At 47.2% G+C, this 24,256-nt stretch overlaps 1 protein-coding gene across 1 annotated transcript in view; it reads left to right on the top strand.

Annotated features, from left to right (window-relative positions):
* Window positions 1–14,264: 14,264 nt before the first annotated feature.
* Window positions 14,265–24,256, top strand: part of SH2D1A (SH2 domain containing 1A) — a 37,203-nt gene continuing 27,211 nt past the window's right edge. Inside the window, exon 1 of the mRNA XM_059858919.1 lies at window positions 14,265–14,455. The gene's annotated coding sequence lies outside the window, so the exon portion shown is untranslated. The remainder of the gene's footprint in view (window positions 14,456–24,256) is intronic.

The raw sequence follows: 24,256 nt of genomic DNA, 5'->3' as shown, positions 1-24,256 counted from the left end.
AGTAGTTTTCAACTAGACTTTGACTAAGTATTCAGCTCCTGTGTGGATGTCAGGGCTGAGGTAATGCCAACTCCTGCTCTAATTAGGACTAATCAGTGTCATTTAAAAAGGAATTTAGGATCTATCAAACTTGATATGCTTTCCATTAAATAATGAATGTTTCTGTCTCCACCCTCTCTATGGTAGTTGAAGTCTCCTTGGCTCTGTAGAGGGGTTTGTTTTAAGCCAGACTAAAACTTTGCAGGTTCTTCTTTCCATCAGTGAGGCATTGTTTGAGTGATAAAATAAATGCCAGAGGAAGTGGGAGCAAAACCCTCTTCTTTCTTGAGGAAATGACCACAACACCTGGGATGACTTGGTTTTCTTTGCCTCCTTTTTGTGCTTTGTGTAACGGGATCCATTTTATTGCATCTCTTCATTGCCACTGTGCAGAGCATTATGGCCATGGAGCTGAGCTGGGGGCTCTGTGCTTCTCACCAAGGAGGGGCTCTGGGCTGGGGAGCCCTGGAGGAGAGGCAGCAGTTCACTGGAGATGGACTGGGAGTGGCTGCTGAGCTGGGGCAGCATGGCATGGGTGCCTTCCATCAGCAGGGAAACAGGCCTGGGAGAGCCTCGGGTGGGATGTTTGAAACTGCTCCTGATTGCCCTCCTGGGAGCTGCAGGACAGTGTCCCCCCCTCGGAGGGGTCATGCTGGAGGTGCTTTGCAGAGGTGACTTCTCAACACCCCATGAGATCAAATTCTTTGTGTTGAGCAGGGCTGTTCCCCACAGCAGCACAGTGAAGGTTCTGCAGTGCTCTGGGTGCAGCAGAGATGGAGGGGGGGTGAACTGTAACAAACACTTCTGTAACACTTCCTGGGCTGTCCGTGGGGCCACACATCCTGTGTTGTCCTGTCTCACAGCTGTGTCTGGGGGGAAGTGTGGATGGGAACAGCCAGAGACTTGTGTGGGCACAGGGAGGGGTGCTGGCTCAGCAGGTGCTCAGTTCACTCCCCAGTGAATTTCAGCAAAAACCTGATCCTCTCACTGCGACTGCTCACAGAAGGCTGAGCTGTGGGAATGGCCGAGCTGTCTGATGGACACACATCTCCAGTGCCAGGTTGGTGTCCAGATTTTCTCAAATCATTACAGTATCTTTCAATAATGGTGAAGTCTGTGATTTCCTGCAACACTGTTGGAGGCCACATGGAGCCTCCCATCTAAATTGTCATTTCCTATCATTTCCTTCATTCTATCACAAGAGACCACCTTCTGCAACTTCTAAAAGTTCATGTGCAAATTAAAATCAGAATTCCACTTGAAAAGTTTCTACATACATCCAAGGAGCCCAGCAGAACACAGAAGTTGAAATTTCATGGTATTAGGGCACATCCCTGCAAAGAGCATCACACAGTGGTACTGAGTGCTCTCCATAGGCAGGAGGAGATGCTACAGTCCTCTCACTGCCTTCCCAACTTCTGGGAGCCCACCCAGCTCAGAGGCAGGGTGTGCCAGAGCTGCACAGCAGGGCAGAAATGCCTTGGGGGAAGATGGGCAGTACCAATTGGCTCCCTTCATTTAGGAGCCTTGGGACTCCCTTCTGCTGTTTCTGTGCCACACGGCGGAGCTCTGTGTTTGTCTTCCAGCCATACACGAGGCTGAGGAGAGCCATGGGTTGTACAGGGCATGCACCCAAAACCCAGTGTGAGAGAGAGGAGCTGTGACATCCTGGGGTGAGCTGAGGGCTGGCCTGTGCAGGTGGGGTGGGCTGGAGTTACTGAGTTTTGGGGGACAGACTGAGAGGGGATAAGAGGAATGGGAATCAAATGATATATAGGTTAGGAAATTAAAAAATACTGTAAGAGAGGGAAAACCAGGGAAATTTGTTAATACCAGTCAAGCTGGTTATTTGTGGTTTAGGTGGACCCATGCATGTCCTGGGAAAAGAAGCCATTAAGGAAAATGGACCTGCCAGCAGGTGGAGAGAGATGTGATTGAGGAAGCTGCTGGTGCTGCTCTAAAAACCTGGGCTTTGAAGGGAACTTAAGTGTTGGGTGGAAAATCTGAAGTCACTAAAATGGAAAGGAAGTTGGGAAGCCACAGAAGGCAGAAAGCTCTGCATGAACCTGCTCGGTGATGCTGAGTTGGCAGAAGCCCTGCTCAGGTAGGTGAGGCAGGAAAGGCACAGAATGGGCCCCTGCACAGAATGGGCCCCTGTGGCAGGACAGCTTCCCCTGGCAGTGGGCTCTAATGCTCCTCACCATTGGTCTCCTGCAGCTTTTGGAATCTCGTTCTTCACAAAATCGTGTCTGCATCAGATGAATGAGAGACCCTGACTCGCTTCTTGTAGGTCTTGGATCAAACCCCAGGGGGTGAGAGAAAAGCAGCTCCAAGGCCTGTGCTGGCCTCTGGCTCCTCTCCAGGCCCCCAGCTCTGTGTGATCCACAGAGGAACACTCAGCCTTTCTCCATGCTGGAGAGGGCTTTGCTGGTGTTGCAGGGTCTATGGGTACAGCCCCTCCTGCAAGGGAGCGTGGCCAGTTGGGGTCCCTGTGTTCACAGAGCCATTCCAGGGAGGTCTCCAGGGAGTCCCTGGGCACTGGAATGGGGCAGTGGTTGCAGATGGCTCCAATCCCACAACCACTCAGCTGTGGGCAAGAGCTGAGACCGGGGTGGAAACAAGAGCTTGTGGATTTCCAGTGTGCTGGGCAGCAGTGCCCTCCCTTCAGAGAAGGAAGTGAATGATTTAAAAACTGTTTTAGTCAAACACCTCCAGTCCCTAGGTCAGGTCTCTCCAGTTGGCACAATAGTGTTTCCTGTCCCTACAGCCTCCAGCTCTGCCCCTGCTGTCCCTGGGGCCTGCCCCTGCTGGCTGAGGGGCCATGAGTGCTGAACCTTGCTCCCTGTGTGCCACAGGATTATTTAGGTTGGCAAAGATCTCTAAGATCATGTGGTTTGACACTGGCCAAACACCAGGCATCCACAACAGCCACTCACTTGCCCTCCCCTGCCACAGCTGGGCAGAGGAAAGGGAAAAATATTAAATAAGGGTTCATAAGTTGGTACAAGGACTGGGAGAAAAACACTCCAAGAGCAAAACAGGCTCAGCTTAGAGGTACAAAGTGAATTTATTACTAACAAAATCAGAGTAGGATAATGAGAAGTAAAATAAGCCCTTAAAATACCTTTTCTTCTCCCAACCCCTCCCTCCTTCCCACTGACAGAGCAGGGAGACAGGGTCTGGGGTTTTGGTCAGCACATCCCGGCTTTCCATGCCCTGGAGCCTGGGTGTGAATACTCCCACCATCCTGGCATAGGACCCTGCTGGCTGGAGAGGAAGCCCACTGTCTTCTGGGCTTGTGACAGAAGTCTGCAAAGGTTTTGTGACCTTTCTTTGTGGTTCAGGAAGGGGAAAGAAAAAAAAGTGGATTTTTTTTTTAAAATGACTTATTCTTGCTCTGGGGTGCTGCAGCCTTTCAGGCACCTGAGTAAATGTTTGTTCTGATGAACTGCTCTCTGCATTGCTGTGGTCAGACTGAAGTGGTTTGTGCAGGGTCACTGATGAAAAATAGATATTTGCATTTCTGTTCCAAACTGTGTTCAAAGCAGCAGGCGTGAGCGATGGCACTCAGTGAGTGATTTCCTTTCATTGCTTGGCCTGTGACTCCTGTCTGTCTCCTGCTTTGATGCCAGATCTCCAAAAGGGCCCAGAACTCACCTGGGGGTGGCTTTTAAACATGCATCATCTAATTCAAGTACAAAGCAGATGAAGTCTTATAGATGTGATCAGTCACTCAGGTGCTGAAGTTAAAGCACTATCTCTCTGTAAATCCCAACATCTGTTAATCTTCAATCAGAGCTTCTGGCTGCTCTGTTTTCCCCCAGATTATTTATTTTTAATATCTAGCTCCTAGTATGGCAGCACTTCACTCTTCAGTGCCAGGGGGAAAGCCTGTGCAGCCTTGCTGGCAAGAATGTCCGGGGAACCCAATGTGATTTGTGTGTGTGCAGGAGAATGACAGAATTGAAGTGTAAATAAGGGTTTGGGCTGTGTAAATCTGTGCTGCAGGAGGAGCTGCTTGGTGGTAAATCCCTGTGTCCCAGAGGGAGGAGGCAGCAGGAGCCTGTCTGGATGAGGAAGGAAGCAGTGAGCACACGACTCTCCCCCTGTCCCAGGAGAGACCTTGGCCCTTTGCAGCTGTGGGGTTTGTGCTACCCCCATGGTGGTCCCAGGGGTGCTCCAGGACATGCTCCCTGGCTGTGCTTGGTGCCCCGGGACAGGGAGGGAGCGTTTCAGCAGGCTGGGGTTAGTGAGTTAACCCTGGATGGGGCCCAGAGCAATGGGCAGCACTGCTGGCACAGTCCTGTAGTCCCCTGAAATGACCTTTGCTTGCTGGCACTGGGGAAGGTGCTGAAATTGCCCCCAGGAGCCCTGCAGTAGGAGCCCCTCTCCCCAGGAAAAGCACCTAAACCTCCTTGCAGCTCCCACTCAGCGGGCACTGGGTGGAAGGGTGGGCTCCTGCCCACCCCCAGCTCCCTCAATAGCTGTGTCTGGGGAGAAAGTTTTTCATCCAGAAGAAATTTTGCTTCGGGAAGAAAGGAGGCCAGCTGCAAAGAGGAGAGGTGAGGTGCTGGGCAGAGGTTTGGCCTCTGCCTCTGAGGGTGGTTGCAGAGAAAAGGTGTATTTATAGAACAGTCCAGAAATAGCAGTGTGATCTGTCTGTAAGACACTTGTTCCCAGCCAAGACATCTGGGGGGCTTAGCCATTTAAAATATTTTAGGTGCAGAGCAACATCAGCTGCCATCAAAGCTTGCATGGAAGAGCAAGAAGTGTCTGGGAGCAGTGGCAGCAGCAGCTCTGAGCCCTCTGCCCAGAACTGCACACCAGCTCTGCTGTATTTGCAAGCAATGAAGTCTAATATTAGGTCCTTTAACTTATTTATGTTTGGAGTGCAAGTATGATGGAGAGAAAAACAGTTAAAGTTCTCTTAATCCCTTTATTTGTTCCCCCTCCTGCTCAAGCCTGGCTTTCCCAAGGAAGCTGCAGCTCAGCCCTTTCCTTCTCTTCTTCCACAGAAGGGGACAGAGGAAGGCAAGTCCCACATCCAAATGAAAATAAATAAATAAAAATCCGAAGTCTCTTTTGTTCATTTGCTAATGGTTCATGTGTGAAATGAAAATCCCCCCATCACCACCTCCTCCCTCGTGTAACCAGCTTTTCCTTCTGGCAATGCCTGCTGCTGCTCTGCAAGGAACAGAGATGTTCTGCCCTGTGAAAGTGTGGCAAATGCAACCATCTTTCAGCAGTTTGGTGTTTCAGGGGCTGGAGGTTTTGCCTCATTGCATTTGTTGTGTTTCACAGGCTCATAGGAGAGGCAAATGCCAGAAATCAGAACCGAGCTATAAAACTCATTTAAAAACTATGAATAAGTAATAATGAATAAATAATCCTGACCCAGAAGCAAGCAGTGCCCATCTCACCCTGGGCACATCCCTCTGTTCCGAGCCAGACAAAGCAGGATTACTGGGCTGCATCCCAGGAAGAGGCCAGCCTGACCCCTCCCTGTCTGAGCGGGTGGAGTCACTCTTGGCATTCACAGGGATGCTCCAGCGAGGCAGTGAGGCAGGGCTGTGGGAGTGCCAGAGCTTCCATCTGCCTCTGGTGAGACCAGGAGGTGGGGTGAGATGTGAGGCTCCAATAGCAAGTCAGGGTGGTATTTCAGACAGCAACCTCACCCTATTTCCACCTCCATGCCCCCAGGCTGCTGGAAGTGTCCCAGGCTGTGTGTGCCTCTGCCGGTGGTGGCCCTGCCCCCTCCTTCTCCATGGAGCGCCCCTGCACGGGGTCAGTCATGGCCAAGGCTTTAGTCCAGCTCTAACAGGGCTTTGAGCTGTGCTTGTGCCTCTGTCTGGAAGGCAGAAATACAGGCATGGATCTTCCTGTGCCCCAGCTCCTTTCTCCCAGCTTTTGGCCTGGGTCAAGCAAGGCCACTGGGCCAGGGGTGGGAGCTCAGCCAGACTCAAGCTGAGCCAGGGCTCCATTGTAAAGCCTGGGTCCCCTCATCTCCTCTTTAACATTTATCCCCAGACTGCAGAGGTTGGAAATATTTCCAATCAATAAAATAGTTTGATGAGACCAATCAATAAAACATTATAAAAAGCAGTTAAAAATGGAGGAGAGACCCACTGGCTGTAAAGCACCAGTGCTATGTGCAGGCTCTCCAGACACAGAGCATGAACTGCTGGTGGTTTCCAAAATCCACCTTTCCTATGGGGTGAGGAAGAGGAGCATCTCCTGGGAACAGGAGCAGCTGCTGGGATGGGCTCTGATGGCAGCAGTGGGCACCCAGGCTCTCCTCTAAGACCCACATCCACTGGCAAAAGTTCCTGGTCACGGGTCTAGAACAGATTGTGGAGAGGCTGATGGTCCCCACAGCATCCCTGTGCTTCAGCACCTTCCTGCTGGGGTGGCTGAGTGCAGAGCTCTTGGTGGGGTCTGAGGGGCTGCTTGGACATGAGGGAGAGGTGCTGGGGTGTCAGGGCAGCAGCAGGGAGTGTGCTGCCAGCTGTGTCTGTGCTGGGGCCAGGCAGCAGGGCCAGCCTGGTGCCACCGTGAGCACTGAGGGCTGCAGGTAACCCAGGTGGTGTTCCATGACAAAAGCAGGAAGCTATTCAGGATCTGGCTGACCTTTCCATCCTTTTAACCTGGAGGAAGTGGTAAAGAAAACCTCAGAGGCCCAAAGCAGGGAAGATCAGAGTGCTTTGCAGAGCCTGTGTGATCACTAAAGCCACAAACATTGGGTTTTTTTGTTTAACTAAAGCCCAGGAAATGTAAACTGTGATGGTTCTGCAAGGAGGAAGCTGTACCACAGATCACTTCCTTGGCAAAGGCAATTGCAGGTATTTGTGGTTTTTGTGTAGTCTGCAGCTGGCAGTGGGACCACTGGGCACTGGCTGTCCCTGTGCCCTGCTCACACTGGTCACCTGTGGCAGCAGGGACACGTGTGGTGCCAAGGAACAGGCACACCAAGGTTAAACCCACAATGCTGTCTGCTCTTGGAGCATGGAGAGAATTTAACTCAGCAGCTCACAGCCAGGTACCACACAAGCCAGGGGGAGAGCAGGGTGAGAGGTGCTGGAGGGAGGGAGATGGGAAGCTGAGGATGTGGATTTGCAGGTGCTGGAATGGCAAATGAACAGGTTAAAGAGAAAACCAAGCAGCTGCTGTGCTGTACCTCAGCCTGGTGCTGGGGGCACCACAGTGAGCAGCAGCTTGGCTGGGGAGCCACTGACTGCACCCTCTGTGGTGTCCTGGGGCAGTCCAGCTCAGGAACTGCTGACTCCAGAGCAGTTCCCACACATCCCTCTTTGTGTCAACCACTCCTGCTGTGACTGATTTACCCAGGGACCAATTGTTGTCCAGCAAACCATCTGAACTTTGTGGAATGATTCTTTCTTCCCTGTGGGGGTGCTGAGGCCCTGGCACAGGTTGCTCAGAGAAGCTGTGGCTGCCCCATCCCTGGAAGTGTTCCAGTTGGATGGGACCCTCAGGAACTTGGTCTGAAGGAAGACATCCCTGCCCATAGCAGGGGTTTGGAACAGGATGATGTCTGAAGTCTGTGATTCTATGGTAAGAACTGGGGCTGAGTTCTCCCAGGCGAGGTCACTTTTGTTATTAAGAAGTGCAGCAGCTGCTGCCCTTGAGAAACAAGCAGGTTTGGGCTGTGGGCTGTCAGGGGTGGAGGAGATGGCTTCTCTGTCTTCCTTTATTCCCAGGGTCTTGTGCCAGGTGCCCAGAGCTGCTCAGACAGCAGCAGAGAGCCTGCAGAAGGCAGAACTGGAGCCAGCCTTTATTTCTGTGGGAATGCCTCACCTAGCTCAGGGCTCCCAGTGGATTAAAGCTCCTGGTGTTAATGTGTGTATTTCTGTTACCCTGGCAGAGCCAGCAGTGCTTGGCTCTATGGCAGCATTGTAAATCTGAGCCTTTCCCTGTCATCCACACTCGTCTTGATTTTAGAGCACTTGGTGGTACCTGGACTATTTAACAGCACCTGGCTCTGACTAATGGTTACAGAAGCATATAAGATAGAAAGATTAGCAGCTCAGCTGTCTGATTAATATGTAAATGTACCCAGATATGTATATGTGAGGGCTCTTAATGAAGTAGCTCACACTTCTGCCTCTGTATATCAAAGCTGATTGATGGGAAAGTACTTCAGGTGCCTGCTGGAAAGTGTAAAAGTTGTTTTTGTCTACATCTTGCCTTCAAAAAATATCTGTAGACCTCGGGCTGAGATTTCCTAAGGGAGGAAAACCAACCCAGCCTGAGTTTAATCTCAACTAATCCAAATTGTTGGCCATGCTCCTGCAGTATCTGTAAATTCTCAGATAGGAATAATCCATCAGGATCTTGTATAACAATCCACACGGTGTCTTAAATAAACCTTCCTTTTGGCTGTAGCCTGCAGCTGACACCTCCTATAAATTATTTGATGATACTTTATATGAAAGGCTGGAGGCTGAACTGAGTGCTGTGGTGAAGGCAGGAGGCCCCAGCCCCATGGAAGAGGCTCCTGTGCTGCTGCTTCCACCCGGCTCACGTCACATCACAGCCCCAGCCCCAGAGCCTTCTGCTGGGCAACCCGGGGCAGCTGCATGGATCAGGGGGATCAAATGAAAATCCTGAGGCATCAATGGATTTGTGGAATGCAGGGGTTTCTCTGCTGGACAAGGAACACCCCCTGAGATCTCAGCCCTGCACCCAGGACAGGGGCTGTCACTCTCGGGGTGTCCCTGTCACCACTCTGTGCCCCTGGTGGGTTCCCTGAGATCACTGTCCTGAGTCATGTTGGGCTTTCATCCAGCCCCTACAAACCACTGTGTGCATTTCAAGATCACTCTGCAAAATAAAGCCCATTCTGCTGAAAGTGGTGGTGGAGTGGAAATTTTGCAGTGGCAGTAAAACCTGGGGTGATGCAGCAGGCGGAGCAGAGCGTGGTGCCTGCTGCTCGCTGCTGAGATCTCTCACAGATAAGGTGTGTTACAGCACCTGGCTGTCAGAGGAGTTCAAAACACTCAAACCCTGTTACAGCTCTCTTTTGCTGCCTCTTTCTCACTCCTGCAGGTATCTGGGGGGCTCAGAGCACACACAGTTTCCACCTCCTCTCCAGGCTGTGGGGAAGCCCAGCCTGTCCCCCTGGAGCGAGCCCAGCAGGGCTGGGACGTGTCTCGTGTTGCTCTCCCTTTGTCAGGGTGTCTCAGAGCTGGCTGAGGCTGCAATTGCTTTATCTAAAATTTTCCATGCCTCTAGCCAGGCTGTTTTTGGTGCTGATTTTAAATAGAGAGGGGATTGAAGCAGTGTGAAATTTCCTTACAAAAGGTATTTGCTGATGTTCTCTCTGTGAGCAGAAATGTCATCACAGTCAGTGAGCAGGGGAAGAGGGAGTGAGTGGCAGGGCGGAAAGGCAGCAGGTTGCAGTGCCACCAGCAACCACACAAACCATGGCCACACACTTGCCATTCCCTGGTTTCAGCTCTGGGGAGGAGCATTTGGGACACAGGTCCCCTTCAGCACTCTTGCAGGAGAGCCCTGCAGAAGGTGAGGGCAGCAGGGGGACCCCTGACCCAGCCAGGGCAGGGCTGTCAGGGTGGGTGCCAGCCCCTGGCCACCATCTGGGCATTTCTCCATAAATAAACTCTTCTGCTGGTTCTGAAGGGTTTTTTCCTACCATCACATTTATTGGCAATCATTCACATAATTTTTCCCCTAGCTGCAGCAAACTGGGTGCCCACTCTGGCATTTTTAAGTGTAGCTTCTTATGTCCTTCCAGTTCCTCTGATGCAGGAGAATCCCCTCCCTGGAAGCACTGGCTCAGATAATGGTTTATTGTATTCCTGATGACAAATTGGTTTATGATAATTATTAGGCTGATGTTTAAATCTTTCAGTGTAAATCAGTGCAATAAAAAAGAAAGTAATACACCATGATTCATACTGATAAAGATATTTGTCAATGGCTAATGTTTCACAAGAAAGTTTTCTATGAGGATTGTTCAGTCCCTGTGACACCAATGTCCGGCTAATGATGCTGAACTGGGACTGTAACTGGGACTGTTTTCTCTGTGTTTCATGGGTCCCCAGCACCACCTGAAGTGCTGAGGGGCTGAGAGTTCCCTCTCCTGATTCTTCATGACAGCAGAAAGAGTTGGTGACTTCAGCATCTTGTTCCAGACTTCAATGATCCTTCTGCTTTGAGTTCCAAATCAATGACATTTGGTTGTGCTCCCTGTGAGTTGGTCTGTTCTTCAGCTGGAAGATATGTCAGAGACTGAATTCATAATTTATGGCTTTAACACCTTCATGTAGGCATCTTCATGCCTATTGTAGCAAGACTGTATTACAAAGGCTGCAGAGAAGACCACCACACCCTGAACAGGCCTTCTGGCTGAGGCCATGGACTGCCTGCTGATGGAGATAAGAAAGGAAACTCAGGTCTGGGGAGAAAAGAACACCTTCACAGAGGGATCAAACTTAGCACCTTTGGGGTGGAGACCTTGCTTTCCCTCTTTCCCTCTTTTGCTGTTAAGTAAAGTATATAAATTTTTTGACGTCAACAACTAACCTCATTTAGCTTTAATGATATTTTTGGGTATATTTTGAACATTTCTGGGTCCAATCAATTTTATCCACAGAGGCTTAGCTTCCTTTAGTCTTCTGTGTTAAACCTGTTCGTAACAAGATATTTAAGGGTTCACAAAGTACAGAAGGGTCAAAAAGCTTTGATCTCCCAGGCAGACTGGGGAAAAACACAGGGAAATATCCAGCCCTCCTTTGACAGACTGGGGAAGGGGACTGGTCCATCACTCCCTCACATGATGAGCTGCTGTCTGTAGCAGGTGGGAGACAGCCAGAGTGGACTTTCATTCCTGCCCGAGATGCTTTTGTGTCAGCCCTCCCCTTTTTGGGGCTGTCCCTTGCTGTCAGGCTCTGGGCTCCCCTGGGCACCTGCCCTCTCCCACTCAGCCCCCAGCAGCAGCAGCAGGAGCTTCACTGGGCTGAGGGGAAGGACCATGGCTGGTGGGCTCAGGCTGTCCTGGAAGATTGGCAGTCTGGGTTCTGACTTTTGTGACAAAATTATTAATAGATTTTTACCCAATGGCTGTTTGGTGGGTTTCAAAAGTAAACATTCTCAGCGTAGAGTGAAATTTAGGAACTGCAGAAAATTGGGTCACTCCAGGGTCACTCCTTTACAAAATGATATTGTAGCTCATAGACCTAGTATATGTCTATATATACACATATATTTATATATATTAAAATATGTATATCGTATATATTCACTTTGCTGTCATGCAGCAGGTCACTCAGATATTAATAATGACTAACAAGACAGATCTGAGATCTGGGTGGAGAATATCCAAAGTTTCTGCTGATCAGTTCTGTTTTATGGCTTCAAATCCTTTGATTCTACATTATAAAAATAGACCTAAAATCATTCCAGAGACATCCAGTATTTCAAAGCCACTTTTCTCAATGTGACAGTGCTTTAAAATCTGGCCACTCTGCAGAGTCAGCCTGTGTACCTTGCTAAGGGACCGTGTTGTGGGCGTGCACTGCAGAGTCCCAAAGCGACATCACGATGAGCTCAGCTTCACCCAGTAATTTGCATTCAGCTGTTTACAGCTCTATCTGGGTCTTTTGTGGTAGATTTTTTTTTTCTTTTCCAATTTTAAACCAATTGAAAACCTTTTAATGGCAGTAAGTGTACAGCTGATCTGCCGTTTTCAAACTGTAACTTCTGTTGTCTCACAGCAGCTTTAATTCCAGCCCCGAGGCAGGAGAAGGGCTCAGGGCAGCCAGGCTGATGAGCAGGAATGGATCTGTACTGTTCAATAAGGAGCAGCCAGGACCTGCAGGGAGCCCGAGCACCAGACACCCCGGGGCATGGCCAGCCCTGGCCCCTGCCCAGCGCCCACCGTGCGGTGGAACCCTCTGGTGGGCAGGGCAGGAGGGCAGCAGGAGAGGTTTGGGTGGGCAGGGCAGGAGGGCAGCAGGAGAGGTTTGGGTGGGCAGGGCAGGAGGGCAGCAGGAGAGGTTTGGGTGGGCAGGGCAGGAGAGCAGCTGGAGAGGTCTGGGTGGGCAGGGCAGGAGGGCAGCAGGAGAGGTTTGGGTGGGCAGGGCAGGAGGGTGGCTGGAGAGGTCTGGGTGGGCAGGGCAGGAGGGTGGCTGGAGAGGTTTGGGTGGGCAGGGCAGGAGGGCAGCTGAGGCTCTGAGCCCCCACCAGCACTCCCAGGTGCAGATTTGCCATATCAACTTCCAGGCACAAACTCCTTTTGAACTGGGATTCACCCTGAGTGCAGTCTTGTTCTGGGGATCCTAAAGATTGTGTGTAGCATTGTGTAGAGTAAGAGAGAAAAACCCCAAATTTCAAACTCAAATTTCCCTTTCTGCAGGAGAGCATTGATTGTTTTTGTGCTACAAATTGCTTTTTGTTTTTAGGAAGACTTTCTGACAGCCCTGTTTGCTCAAAACCATCTGGGACCACAAAGTTGTCACTTGTGGAGGGAGGATGGCTGACTATAAATCTCTGTGATTCCTAAAACCAGAGAAAAATTGTCAAGAAAGGTACATTGCCATGCATACTGGCAAAGGTCTTTCAGGCGTTTTTCAAGGGCAGCAGTGAAACTGAGCACAATGTGACAGGGACATGAACCATCACACAACCTGTGTGTGTCAGAAGAGGTGTGCTGTGGTTTGCTTTGCCTTTTCCACTTCCTTAGTCCCTGGCCTTGCAAGTGGGACAAATGCTTCTCAAATGCTTCTGGGACAAATGCAAGTGGGACAAATGCTTCTGGGAGACTCTGGGGGAAGGGAAAGAAAAGACTAGGAAAGAAAGAGGCAGATAAAACGGGAAGCAGCAGGACGTGATGGATATATTTGCATATCATTTTGCATTCATGAGAACAATCATAACCCACTTATAGAATGATGACATCAAGCAAATGACATATCAGCAAATCACTTTTAAGGCCTTTCATTTTGTTTCCAAAATAAGTTCTCTGCAGTTATTTTCCTTTTTAATCTAGGTCCATCCAATCTATTTACTGGGATTTATGGACTGAAATTTGGGATAGCTTTGTTTTATCTGTTATGTCAAAAATCAGATAAATAAACACAGCCTTGTTAAGTGGGACTGGAAACTGTGGGGCTAAGGGATAATGATGAGAAATGTGCCTGAATGGGGGATGGGAGCATGGCCAGGCACTGGCAGCATCATGGGGTGGGGCCAGTCTTTAATTATCCGGTTTAATCACACAGAGCCCGTGGCCCTGGGGGAAACCAGTCCCTGAACCCTTCTTTTCAAATATTTCCCTGCCTAGTTCTGGTTCCAAAACTTTTCTATATCTGAGAAAATGGGGCATCCTTTTATTATGAGAAGGAAAATTACACAAGAAGAGCTCAATAATTTCCAGAATTTATTGGGAAGAAAAGGCATTTATTTTGTCAGGTACCAGCTGAGCCCTGCAAAAAAGATATTTTGCTAATGCAGAAAAGCCACTGATAATGCAGAAAAGGAACTTGATCCTTGCAGAAATGTTCAATAGATGTGTCATGTTTGGGGAAAACCACTTTCAGCTGTGGCCATACTGCAGGATGGAGTGTCCCACAGTGACCCTGAGTGAGCAGCACAGCACAGGCCACCAGTGGTCACTGGTACTGGCCACACAGCTCTCAGAAGTGGTTGTAATGATTGTCAGTGGTGCTTGGGCCGTCACAGATGGGCAGCAGTGAAAGCAAGCCTGGAAACCAGCTGAGGACAGCCCAGCTTAACACCAGACCTAGGTGTGGAACAGCACATGGAGGGTATGGATGATGAAGGATGGGCACCTATTCCAAGTTATTCACTGTAGGGCTACAGAAAAGAACCTCATATCTTTTTAATGAGATTGCAAATTAGACTGCTAAAGGTAATAATGTTGCTGTAATTTACAGAGATATTATTTGATTCTTCAAAACTGTTGATTAAGGAATTAGAATGATATAAAATTAATGTAGTACATACCGAGTGTATTTCAAGGCAAGCCTCACAACACAGCTGCAAACAGGGGAGCAAGGGAGCTTGTGTCTGCCAAGCTCTGGTGGGGCTCAGGTCTTGCTCTGTCACAGTTTAACACTTCTGTCTGTGGTTTTGGGGAGAAAATGAAACAGTCACAGATGACATAAAATGAGAAGAGAGGTGAAGAATGAGGTAGAAAGTCAGGGAGGCCAAACATTTGGGCTTTCTAGCTTTGGGCACAAATAAAGAGTGTTGATTTGTTTGTTTTTAATAAGGTCAAGCATCAAGGCCTGCATCCTGGAAGTCAGGAGCCAGGCTGTGTTTTCAGGACAGGAACTGCTGTCCAGACAAGCAGGGAGCCAGAGAACAGCTGAGAGATTATGGAGAATTAAAGCTCCTTGTCCAGCACTGTATCTTGAAGGTAAAGGAATGACTGTGGTGGGATAGAGGGAGGAATTTCAGCACTGGTAAGGAGACACTCTTGTTTTTGTGTTGGATGGCACATGAAGATTTCTGAAATGGATTCTAGCAGGGTCTGAGACAGGGCTGGTGCAGGGGGCCTTTCTGACCGATAATCTCTGAACTGTGCTGCATGGTTGAAATAATGCCCAGCGTGGGTGGATGGAATATGTGCCACCTCAGCCCAGATGTGCCTTATCTTCCTGGAGCCTCTTGCTGGAGCCAGGTGCTCACTCCCACCTCCTTGCTGAGGCTTTGTGTGCTCTGGACACACTGATGAGTACAGATGCAGGGAAAGAGGGATTCAGGTGACACATTTTACATTTCCCCTTTGCTGCTGCCTTTTGCTCCCCTGTAGCTGCTTGGTGAGAGCCAGCTGTAGCCTTCAAGCTTTAGAAATATTTAAAAATCATCCCCTTTGCTCAGGGGAAAGGTGGCATAGCAAACAACTGCCACGTTCCCCGAGAGATCAATAACAGCCTGCAGGAAGCTAAATCGTCCTTTATTAATCTGATGAATTAGCCTGATACAGGGAGGAAGAGATCAACAGCATGGAAAATAAATGCATGCCCTGAGGCAAAGCTTGTCAGCTATGGAAATAGAAGTGTCTTTTGTTTTATCCATAACAAATAATGTTGAAAGTTAGGCTGGAAGACCAAAGTGACTTCTGAGATTTGTTAGTGCAATGTGGATAGAGAAACTCACTTCTCTTTGAAAAGCAATTACACAATCACGCAGAGACAAGCAGTTTCCCTGCTGTGCTGCTGGATTAGAAAGCCTGAATATCTTCTTATACTTCAAGAGGGACTGATTCAGCCAAGTGCTTAGGTATATGTTTCAGCTCCAGAGTCATTCCAGGGAGCTCAGCTTTAGCCTTGAAGAATCAGGATCTAGGGAAAAAGACAAAATGAAATGGCATCAAATTTTATCTTCTATAGAAAAAGGTAAAAGAGAGTTTTCATAATAAGAAACAAAGATCAGCACCCCTGACCAGCTAGCCTGGAGAGGCAGCCCTGGCCCTGAGTTTTCCCCTTGCCCCTATGGGAACAAGCTGCACACAGCCAAGTATCATTGTGTTTTTCTCTCTGAAAATAGCATGATTCAGCCATTCCTTAGAAAATGTGATCAGGTTTTTGAAAGTCTCCACACTACCTTTGGTTGCATTGATTTGACCAAATCAGGGCTGGCTATTTTGAGTTTTCAAAGATTATTAAATTTCCCAGTGTGGAGAGACTTCTGCTGTGACTCAGGGATGTGGTTTGGTGGTGCACTTGGCAGTGTGGGTTAATGGTTGGACCCAATGATCTTTTAGTCCTTCCCAACCTAAATGATTCAATGACTTTATGATTTGTGCCCGTTTTCCTTCAGGGGCATGGTGCAGCATCACCCAACCATGCTCTGCCTGGGCCAAAGGAACCTGAACCCAGCAGCTCTGCAGAACTGGGGCAGGTTCTTGTGGCTGCTGGAGAGTTTTTTTTCCTGTAGGTGCAGGGGCTGAGCAGGAGCTTTTGAAGACCTGCTCATTTCCCAGTAAAACAAGCGAGAATGCTCATTCCGGAGCCAGGATGGTTGACATGTCAGCTCTCATATCACACAGTGTTTTTGCAAGAGTGAGAATTTCAGTGTTCATTTCAAAAGTCCACAATTCCTACTTAAACTGTCAGAAACTGCTTGAAGAAATTTCAAGTCAGGTTTAGGATTTGAGGGCACGTCAGAATTTGCAAATGGCTGTACATGGCAATGTGAATTGATAGACATGGCTCTAAAATTGGCATTGGGGGTGGTTTTTTTGAAGGTGTGCTGTAATAACTCTGGAAGGTCTCCAAGCAGAGACCACAAGGATCTTGGTGTATTTTCTTGGTGTAGAGTTAAGGGCTACATTTTCCCCACCAAACTCCACAGCCTGAATCAAAACCAAAAATACACAGAGGTGTGTAATTCAATCTTCACAACTTACTATTATTTTTTATTAGATAGAAAATTCAAATATACGAATAGTCCTTTACAGTTATTGGGTCCGTGCAAGCCACAAGGTGTTGCCAAAAAGCAAGAGGGGAATTCTGCAGGTGCAAAATCCAATTAAAAAGATAAACTACCTCCAGTGTCACCGCTTTGCTCATTTCCCATCCCTATGGGCAAATATGAATTTTTTCTGAACCTTTAATCTACAACACTGAATAAAGTTATGTAAATCTGGTGCAATGAAGACGCTTTTAAGCTGTAGTAGGTATATCATGGTCCTCTCCCATTCTGTGAAATTGCTTTACAGCCAGGCCATAATCGCAATGACAGACATGCTTGATTGAGTTTTGTCTCTCTGTTAATCTATGGAGTAATTTTCAGGTGCAAATGAAGAGCTGTGTGTATCTGGGAAACTGGGGATGCACTGAAAAATAATCCTTTTAATACTGAGCATGGAGATTCCCTTGTGCTATTATAGGAGTGCATTTTAGGATTAGAGTCTTTGGAAGCTTCTCGTTATAACAGTAATTTATTTTTAGTGGTTTTTCCCCATAAAGTAATATTAGATATTAAAGAGCACATATTTCAGGTGATAGTGAAAAACTGAAGATTTAGGCAAGGTACTGTGAACGCGAATGCATGAGAGATGGTGAAGATGACTCATTTCTCTAATGCACAGGGTGAAAGCTTAACTGAAAGGGTGAACAGATGAGAGGCAGGGCACAAGTGGTGTTTTATTGTCAAATCCTGAGAAATGTCATTTCAGACTCTCAGGGGAATTCTGCCTGGGCTCTCCTGTTATAACTACAATTTGTTGTACATGAAAGAAACCAGTGATGAGGGGAGGAGTGGTCTTTGGCAATGGGATGAGGAGACGCTCCAGGCAGGGTGGACTTGCAATGGCAATGGTGCCAAGGTAGCCAGGAAGGCTGGCTGTGTCCTTTCCTGGTAAGGATGAGCCAAGGAGAGCTACACCAAAGTGGGGGAAGGTTACCTTGAGTCTACAATAACAGACTTGGTGGCGCTCACCAGATCCCAGAGCGATGCATGAGGTTTAATCCACCTGGTGAAGACTGGAAGGACTTTTCTCCTCTTTTCTTAGCACAAGGGGGATGCACACTGCTGCTGGAACCTTGTGTAGCCTCACAAGCAGTCATCCTGTGCAGCCCTGGAGGGTTCACATTGCCACTGTGAAAAGGAGATAAAAGCTCTTCTTACCTACATAGCTCCTCTCAGATATCAAGATGATTAAGCACACGCATTTGTAAAATGTGCCCCAGCACCTCTTATTATTGATGACAGGGATGACTGGCAGCAGTGAGTCAAAGTGAAAAATCAAAAGACAAGGTGAGGCAGTGGAGAGATCACAACTCCCAGTCACCAAGGCTGTGCCATGGCTCTTGCTGAAGGACTGCTTCCCACCCAGAAGGAAGGACCCTGACAACAACCAGGTTGTGCATGGGGCAAAGAGGTTCTGGTTGCTCCTTGTCTAATCATTGTCATATGAGCTGTCCCCCTCTCCTGAGAAGGCTGTCCCTGGACAGGTGACAGTGTGGAGCAGGAGGCTGAAGCAAGGAGGGAGTCACTGGAGAGGACTTGGTCCTCCTTGTGCAGACCTGCTTGATTTTCCTGTTTCCCTTGGAGAAAGAAGAGGAAGAGTAGACCAAGTGAAACAAAGAGTTCCTTGACATATTGACTCATTTCCATGCCCAAACCTGCGTCCTCAGGCTCCCAGCTGACTCCCCTCACCTGCATTCAATTAGGTGGTGAATCTAATGGGATGGTGAATACTGGGAGATCTGATCATATTTCTGTGAAAATCAGTGGCAAGCCTTCCCTGATGCCAGACCAGGCTTCTCTGAGGGAAATGCTTCTTGTGAACGAGGAAAGTTGGTGGGAGAAAAAACCCCAACTTAAAAATCCTTTGCGGTAATCAGCATTTAAATTTAGCCATTCAGGGACTTTTATCCAATGTAAGTGGAAAATTGTAACCTTTGCTGACGAGCGTGATCCTGCTCAGCAGGAGGTGGCAGGGTGCTCCGGATCCCGTGGGCTTGGACCCAGAGGGAGGTTTGTTCTTAGGTCTCATGTTGACTAAGTTCTCCTCTCTCATTCAGAAAGGGCAGCGTTACTGTAAGGAGGGATATTGAGACGATCGTTGCCTTGGGCCCTTCAGAAGAATTGCCACATTTTACATTAAGGGCAACCTTCCTCACATAGCACATCTCTGCAATTAATTGTCTTGACACATGATTAGTACCTAGGGGCAAGGGCGGATCGTTCTGTTGATTGGGCAGGGATGCGTTATTAATTGTGTAAACTGGCTTATAGTCAAAGGACACCAACCAGGGGCTTTAGCTGCTGTCACCATGGATATTTGAAAGAGCACTGGAGATTTGTGTCAGGGCAATGCTCCTTTGCCATCCCAATATGATTAAGATTCTCCTGCTGCAACTCCTAAGAAAGAGGTCTTTAAACCTGATCCCCTGCAACACCAGGTCAGCTGGTATTTACCATGCTGCATCCTCTTAATTTCTCTTGTTTGTTTTCCCTCATTGCCCAGACATGGAATGTGGCAGACAGAAGAATGCAGGCAGCTTCTCCCCAGCTGGCAGGGAGCAGTGTGGGGTTTTGTACTTAAAAAAGGAACTAACTGACCTTGACTCGTTCTGAAATAACGTGATGTCCATTTTAGAGTTTTAATACCATTTTTTCTGCCAAGAAGTCATTTTGAAAGGAAATAAGTTCATGAAGGATGTTACAAAATTTAGCAGAAGCAAATGTCAAAAAACTCAAAAATAATAATAATGATCATATAGTGTAATTTCTTCTCTCTGCATCCCATGTAGCTGAAGCAATTTTATAGCTGTTGTTACACTGTGCAGGATCTCCTCATAGCATTAATTGCCAGATGAGATAATACAGTTCAGGCCTTACATACTTCACTAAAATGACTCCTGAAGTTTTTCACTGCTGATTACACACTGTTCATACCAATGAGGATGCTTTGGAGAGCAGATCTGGACTTACAGGAGGCAGCCACAGATGAGTAGGAATGGTGGCTCCTTCCACAGGTAATCCTGTACAGGAGAAGCTGCGAGGTGGAGGCCAAAGGAAAGTGCAGCAGCCCAAGGTGGGGGGAACATGTGAGATGCGGTGAAGGTGGAGCCAAATATCAAGGGGTTTTTTCAGGTTAATGCAAATAGCTGTGAGTTGTGCATTGCAACACCAGCAACACCTCTGCTGACAGGAGGCTGTTTCATGCACTGCATTTTATTCATGTTTGTTCTCTTTGTTTCCAGCTCTGTGAGCTCTGAGGGGAGCAGTTGATGCTTGCAGGCTTTCAGCTGCTCACACGAGCAGCTCCCATTCTCATTTCTAAACCTGTCCAGCATCCCTGCAGCTGGTGGCAGTGCCAGGTCTCTGGTGGTGCCCAGGGTGGGGAGGACACTCCTGCTCTCAGCCTTGGGGTGACCCTCCTGCCCCCAAGTCCTGCCCAGGTGCGTGACAAACTGTCTGCCTGTGTGCAGCTTCACACAATGCTGCCAAAATTCCTCATCTTGACAGCATCACCCTCTGCTCTCATTACTTTAGAAACAGAAATTGTCCATACCAACTTTTTAGAGTGACACCTGAAGGGAAATGCATGTTATGTTACACACTGTTATTAAGTGCCTCAGGCACCAGCAATCTTTTTTCCTGCCAGCATTGATTCATTAAGCAGCATACGGAACTACAACAGTGACTGGTATTAGCTTATATCTCCCTTGCTAACCAGACTCTAATTTGTCTTATTCATTTTTATTCCCAGTGTTTTGCATTGTTGTAATGAAGAACAAATAGCACAGGAGGAAAAGCATCTTCAGAGCTGTTGCTTTTTGGCTTGTGCATTTCTACTAGGCCCAAGTGGTTCATTGATAGGACCTTTATATATTGCAAATTCAAACAGAAAGACTTCTTGGTCTAAAAATTGTCTTGATTTAAATGGGATTTCAAATTGAGTATAAATTTCTCAAGTTTAAGCATATTCAAGAGTTGCAGGCATTGTACCTGGTGATGTACAGAGGTGTCCAGGGCCCTGGAAAGCTTATGTAGAAGCACAGGTGTGGTGGTGTTTGCAGGGGTCCCAGGGCGAGGGAAGAGATGAGAATCTTGACTCCATGTTTCAGAAGGCTGATTTATTATTTTATGATATATATTATATGAAAAGAAAATTATATATTAAAACTATACTAAAAGAAGAGAAGAAAGGATTTCATCAGAAGGCTGGCAAGGAATAGAAAGGAATGAAAAACAAAAGCTCGTGACTCTCAGAGAGTCCGAGCCAGCTGACTGTGATTGGCCATTAATTAGAAACAACCAACATGGACCAATCAAAGATGCACCTGTTGCATTCCACAGCCGCAGATAATCATTGTTTACATTTCGTTTCTGAGGCCTCAGCTTCCCAGGAGAAAAAATCCTAGCAAAAGGATTTTTCATAAAATATGTCTGTGACACATAGGGAGGAAAACCAGATAAAGACAACAGCCAAAAAAGGCATAATGAGAAATGTTGAACATTGTACACTCTCTCCACAGGAGAAAACCTCTCAGACGTCAAGAGCAGCCCAGTTTGGCTCAGCTAGAGCACAGTGGGCTGCACCAGGCTCCTGGGCTGCCTCGAGCAGGACCTGCTAAAGGCTGCGGTTCCTTGGTTTTCACAGGGCTGTGCAACACTTTACATTCACAGTTGATCACCTTTGTGTTCGTGTCAAACCTCATGGAAACAGAATTAAAAATAAACTAAAGTAAGGCACTCAATGTACCGAGCGAGGCGTGGGGCCGCTCAGGGCGTGTGGTGGAGATGGACTGGCACCCCAGAGCACAGCAAGGCTGAACAGCCAAAATGCTGCCTGGCCCTGGGTGGATTTTTACACCTTTCTGGACATTTTTCTCAGCCAGTTGTGCAGAATTTCCTTTGTTTCTGCCTTCTCCTCTCTGTTACACCTGTGGTGATTGTGCAGGAGGAGAAGTGACAAAAAGCTCATCCAAGCAGGAGCCCCAGTGCCTCAACCCTGTACACCTTCCACAGCATGAACACTTTCACAAATGCCTTTTTTATTTTAAAGCCACGTCCTGGGAAGCCCCGGGTTTGTTGCTGGCCTCTGTGGTGCTGTGGTGCTGCCCCAGGGCTCTCAGTGCCCTGTGCCAAGAGTGGCTGGGTGGTGGCAATGGCCCCTCTGCCTTCAGGGCTTGGACCCCATAACATTTCTTTCCCTGTCCTGTCAGAAATGACCCCCCTGCTCTCCATCTGCTCACATCCTGAATTTTTAAGTGTCTTCAGAGAGTAATGACTTCAGAGCAGCTCCTGAAAAGAACCCTGAGATTAACACTGCAACAGCAGTAGAAGTCATGCACTAACCTCTAATAAAGTTTAAGTGCCCTGTTAACCAAATAATTCATGTCTCAATTCAATTTAGACCCTACTATGAAATATTTGTTCCTTTGAAGTGGACAAAAAATGTTTTCAACTGATGTTGCAATTTAAAATTAATTTTTAAATTATTATATTAAGGTACACTAATGACAATGAAGAGACATGTGTGGGTGCTTGGGGCAAGACCAGAGCAGACACATTCTTCAATATGAATTAATTTCTGTTATCACCTAATATGTAATCACACATCATGTGTTTTATTTGTTTTATTATTATTTATTTTAATTTGCATGATATTAATATTTATTATTGTTCCGGCCCTCAGAAGAATCCCAGGGCTCTGGGGAGCAAAAGGAGTTCTGTCAAACTCCTCATGTTCCAGCTGCAGTGGGAGGGTGTGATCATATTGCTCCATGTAGGCAGAGGTGAGCCCTGTGTCTGAATTTAAAGCATCACTGAAACAAAAACAGAGAGACAGTTCTGAGGATGGGTGGGTTTCCCCAGGTCAGAGCTTCTTGCAGTGACTCTGGTGCTCTGGGTGTGGACAACCTCCTGTTTTATTTATTTTTGTTGTAGGCAGTAATTTTGTGAGAGGCTTTCTAGGCAAAGCAAAGGTTGAACTTTTGAAGCAAATGCACACAGCATGACCTTTAAGTCTCTTAGCCACTGTCAGGCTTCACTGAGTGCTCTGCACCCTGACACTCAGTAGGGCAATAAAGAAATGAAAAGTCCTAATGTAACCTTTATAAAAATAGTTGAAATGATAGTTTAATTTTTAATCTCCCACTATGGTGTTAAAATAAGCTCAATAAACTTTGGTGGTAAATTACATTCAGAAGGAATTCAATTTAAATAACATTATGGTTATGGTAGTCAGCAAATTATGTCCTAAACTGCTGCTTCAAGAAAAGAAAGACACATTTAGGGTGGGATTGTTGACCTTACCAATTTTTGGATAATACTTGGGCCACTATGAATTTTTTGTTAGTTGATCTGGAACCTGAGGTGCTTTTGTCTGGCACATCCTGCCAGGCAATCGAGAGGATATTGTAGATTAGCACCTCTCAGCAGCCAGGCCAGATGAGTCTTGTGTACTTGAGATGCACCATTGTGCTTCATCATCTTTAGAAAAGACCTGCACAAAAAAATAGGACCAAAAAAACTGTTTGAAGTGAAGAAGAAGAAATTAAACAGAATCATGTTTTAAACAAGGTTATAAAGTTGTTTGATAGTGGAAATAATTTCTTGGCCTTCATTTAAAGTGACATAGTTTGCAGGGTGATCACTACAGATCAGGCTATAAATCAGGCTGAGCCTGTGGCTCTGAAGTACCTGTTGGAAACTGCCATAGGCTCACCTATATGAACACGTGCTGGAAACAAGTGCTGTGTGATGACTGAAGCCTGTGTGTGAGATAAAAGTTAAGCAGAACTGTATGTACAAGACTGTGTCTCGCCTCTTACGTGGAAGGATCTGAAACTATTCCTCAAACACATATTTCTCAGAATTTTTTTACCTAAAATGCTCTCCTTTTGCAGTCTGTGGTGATACAGCAATCTTTTTCCATTGCCCTGGATGCAACTTTGAACTCTGTTTTGTCTAACTGCACAAAATGTACTCAGGAAGGTAAGGGACATGTGCCCAGCATTGGTTTTGTTGGATATTAATTCATGAGAGATATCACTGTTCTACTTGTTCTCTTGCAAAATTAAAGCCTCTCCCACGTACCAGCCTTTAATTGCTGGTAGTGCTTAGATAGAGCTTGGAGAGGAACAATAAAATAATTTTTTTAGATAGGTAGGACGAGAGCAAACAATGGTTCCCGAGCTGTGCTCACTCTCTCCTGCCTCTGCTCAGCCTGGCTGCCTCTCTCCCAGTGGGACATGTGGCCTGTCAGGGGGGCAGCACCAGGGAAGATGAACACAGTGAAAAAAATGCAGTATTGTCACCAGTTCAGATGGACCAGGAGCTATTATTGGAGCACTGACTTTATTTCTTACAGCTGTTGGGAGGTTTCTGCTCCTTTGAAGCTGAGGAGAGCGCAGAGAAGGTGTGGGAGGTGATGTTCAGTGTGGGGAACAGGGACAGAGGAAAAGCAGTTTGCACAACCAGGGAAAATGTGCTGAAGGGAAGGAAACAAATCTTGCCTGTGGGTGATAAAAAGATTGATACACATTATAGACTAGTGGGGCTATTTTCTGGAGAAATGGTGATCTCTACTAGCAGGTGAGTGGGATTGCAGTGCTAAAGACTCATTGCATTGTTCCCAATGCTGCTCTAGGCTTAGGTAATTTCACACTTTCTCACTTTCTCTATGAAGAAATATTCTGCTGAATGAGTTTCACTGTATAATTTTCAATGAATATAATTTAAAAAGGTTTCA

The sequence above is a fragment of the Haemorhous mexicanus genome, chromosome 14 (assembly GCF_027477595.1).
Source record: "Haemorhous mexicanus isolate bHaeMex1 chromosome 14, bHaeMex1.pri, whole genome shotgun sequence".
Classification (NCBI taxonomy): Eukaryota; Metazoa; Chordata; class Aves; order Passeriformes; family Fringillidae; genus Haemorhous; species Haemorhous mexicanus.
This window is presented reverse-complemented; position numbering and strand designations above follow the sequence as displayed.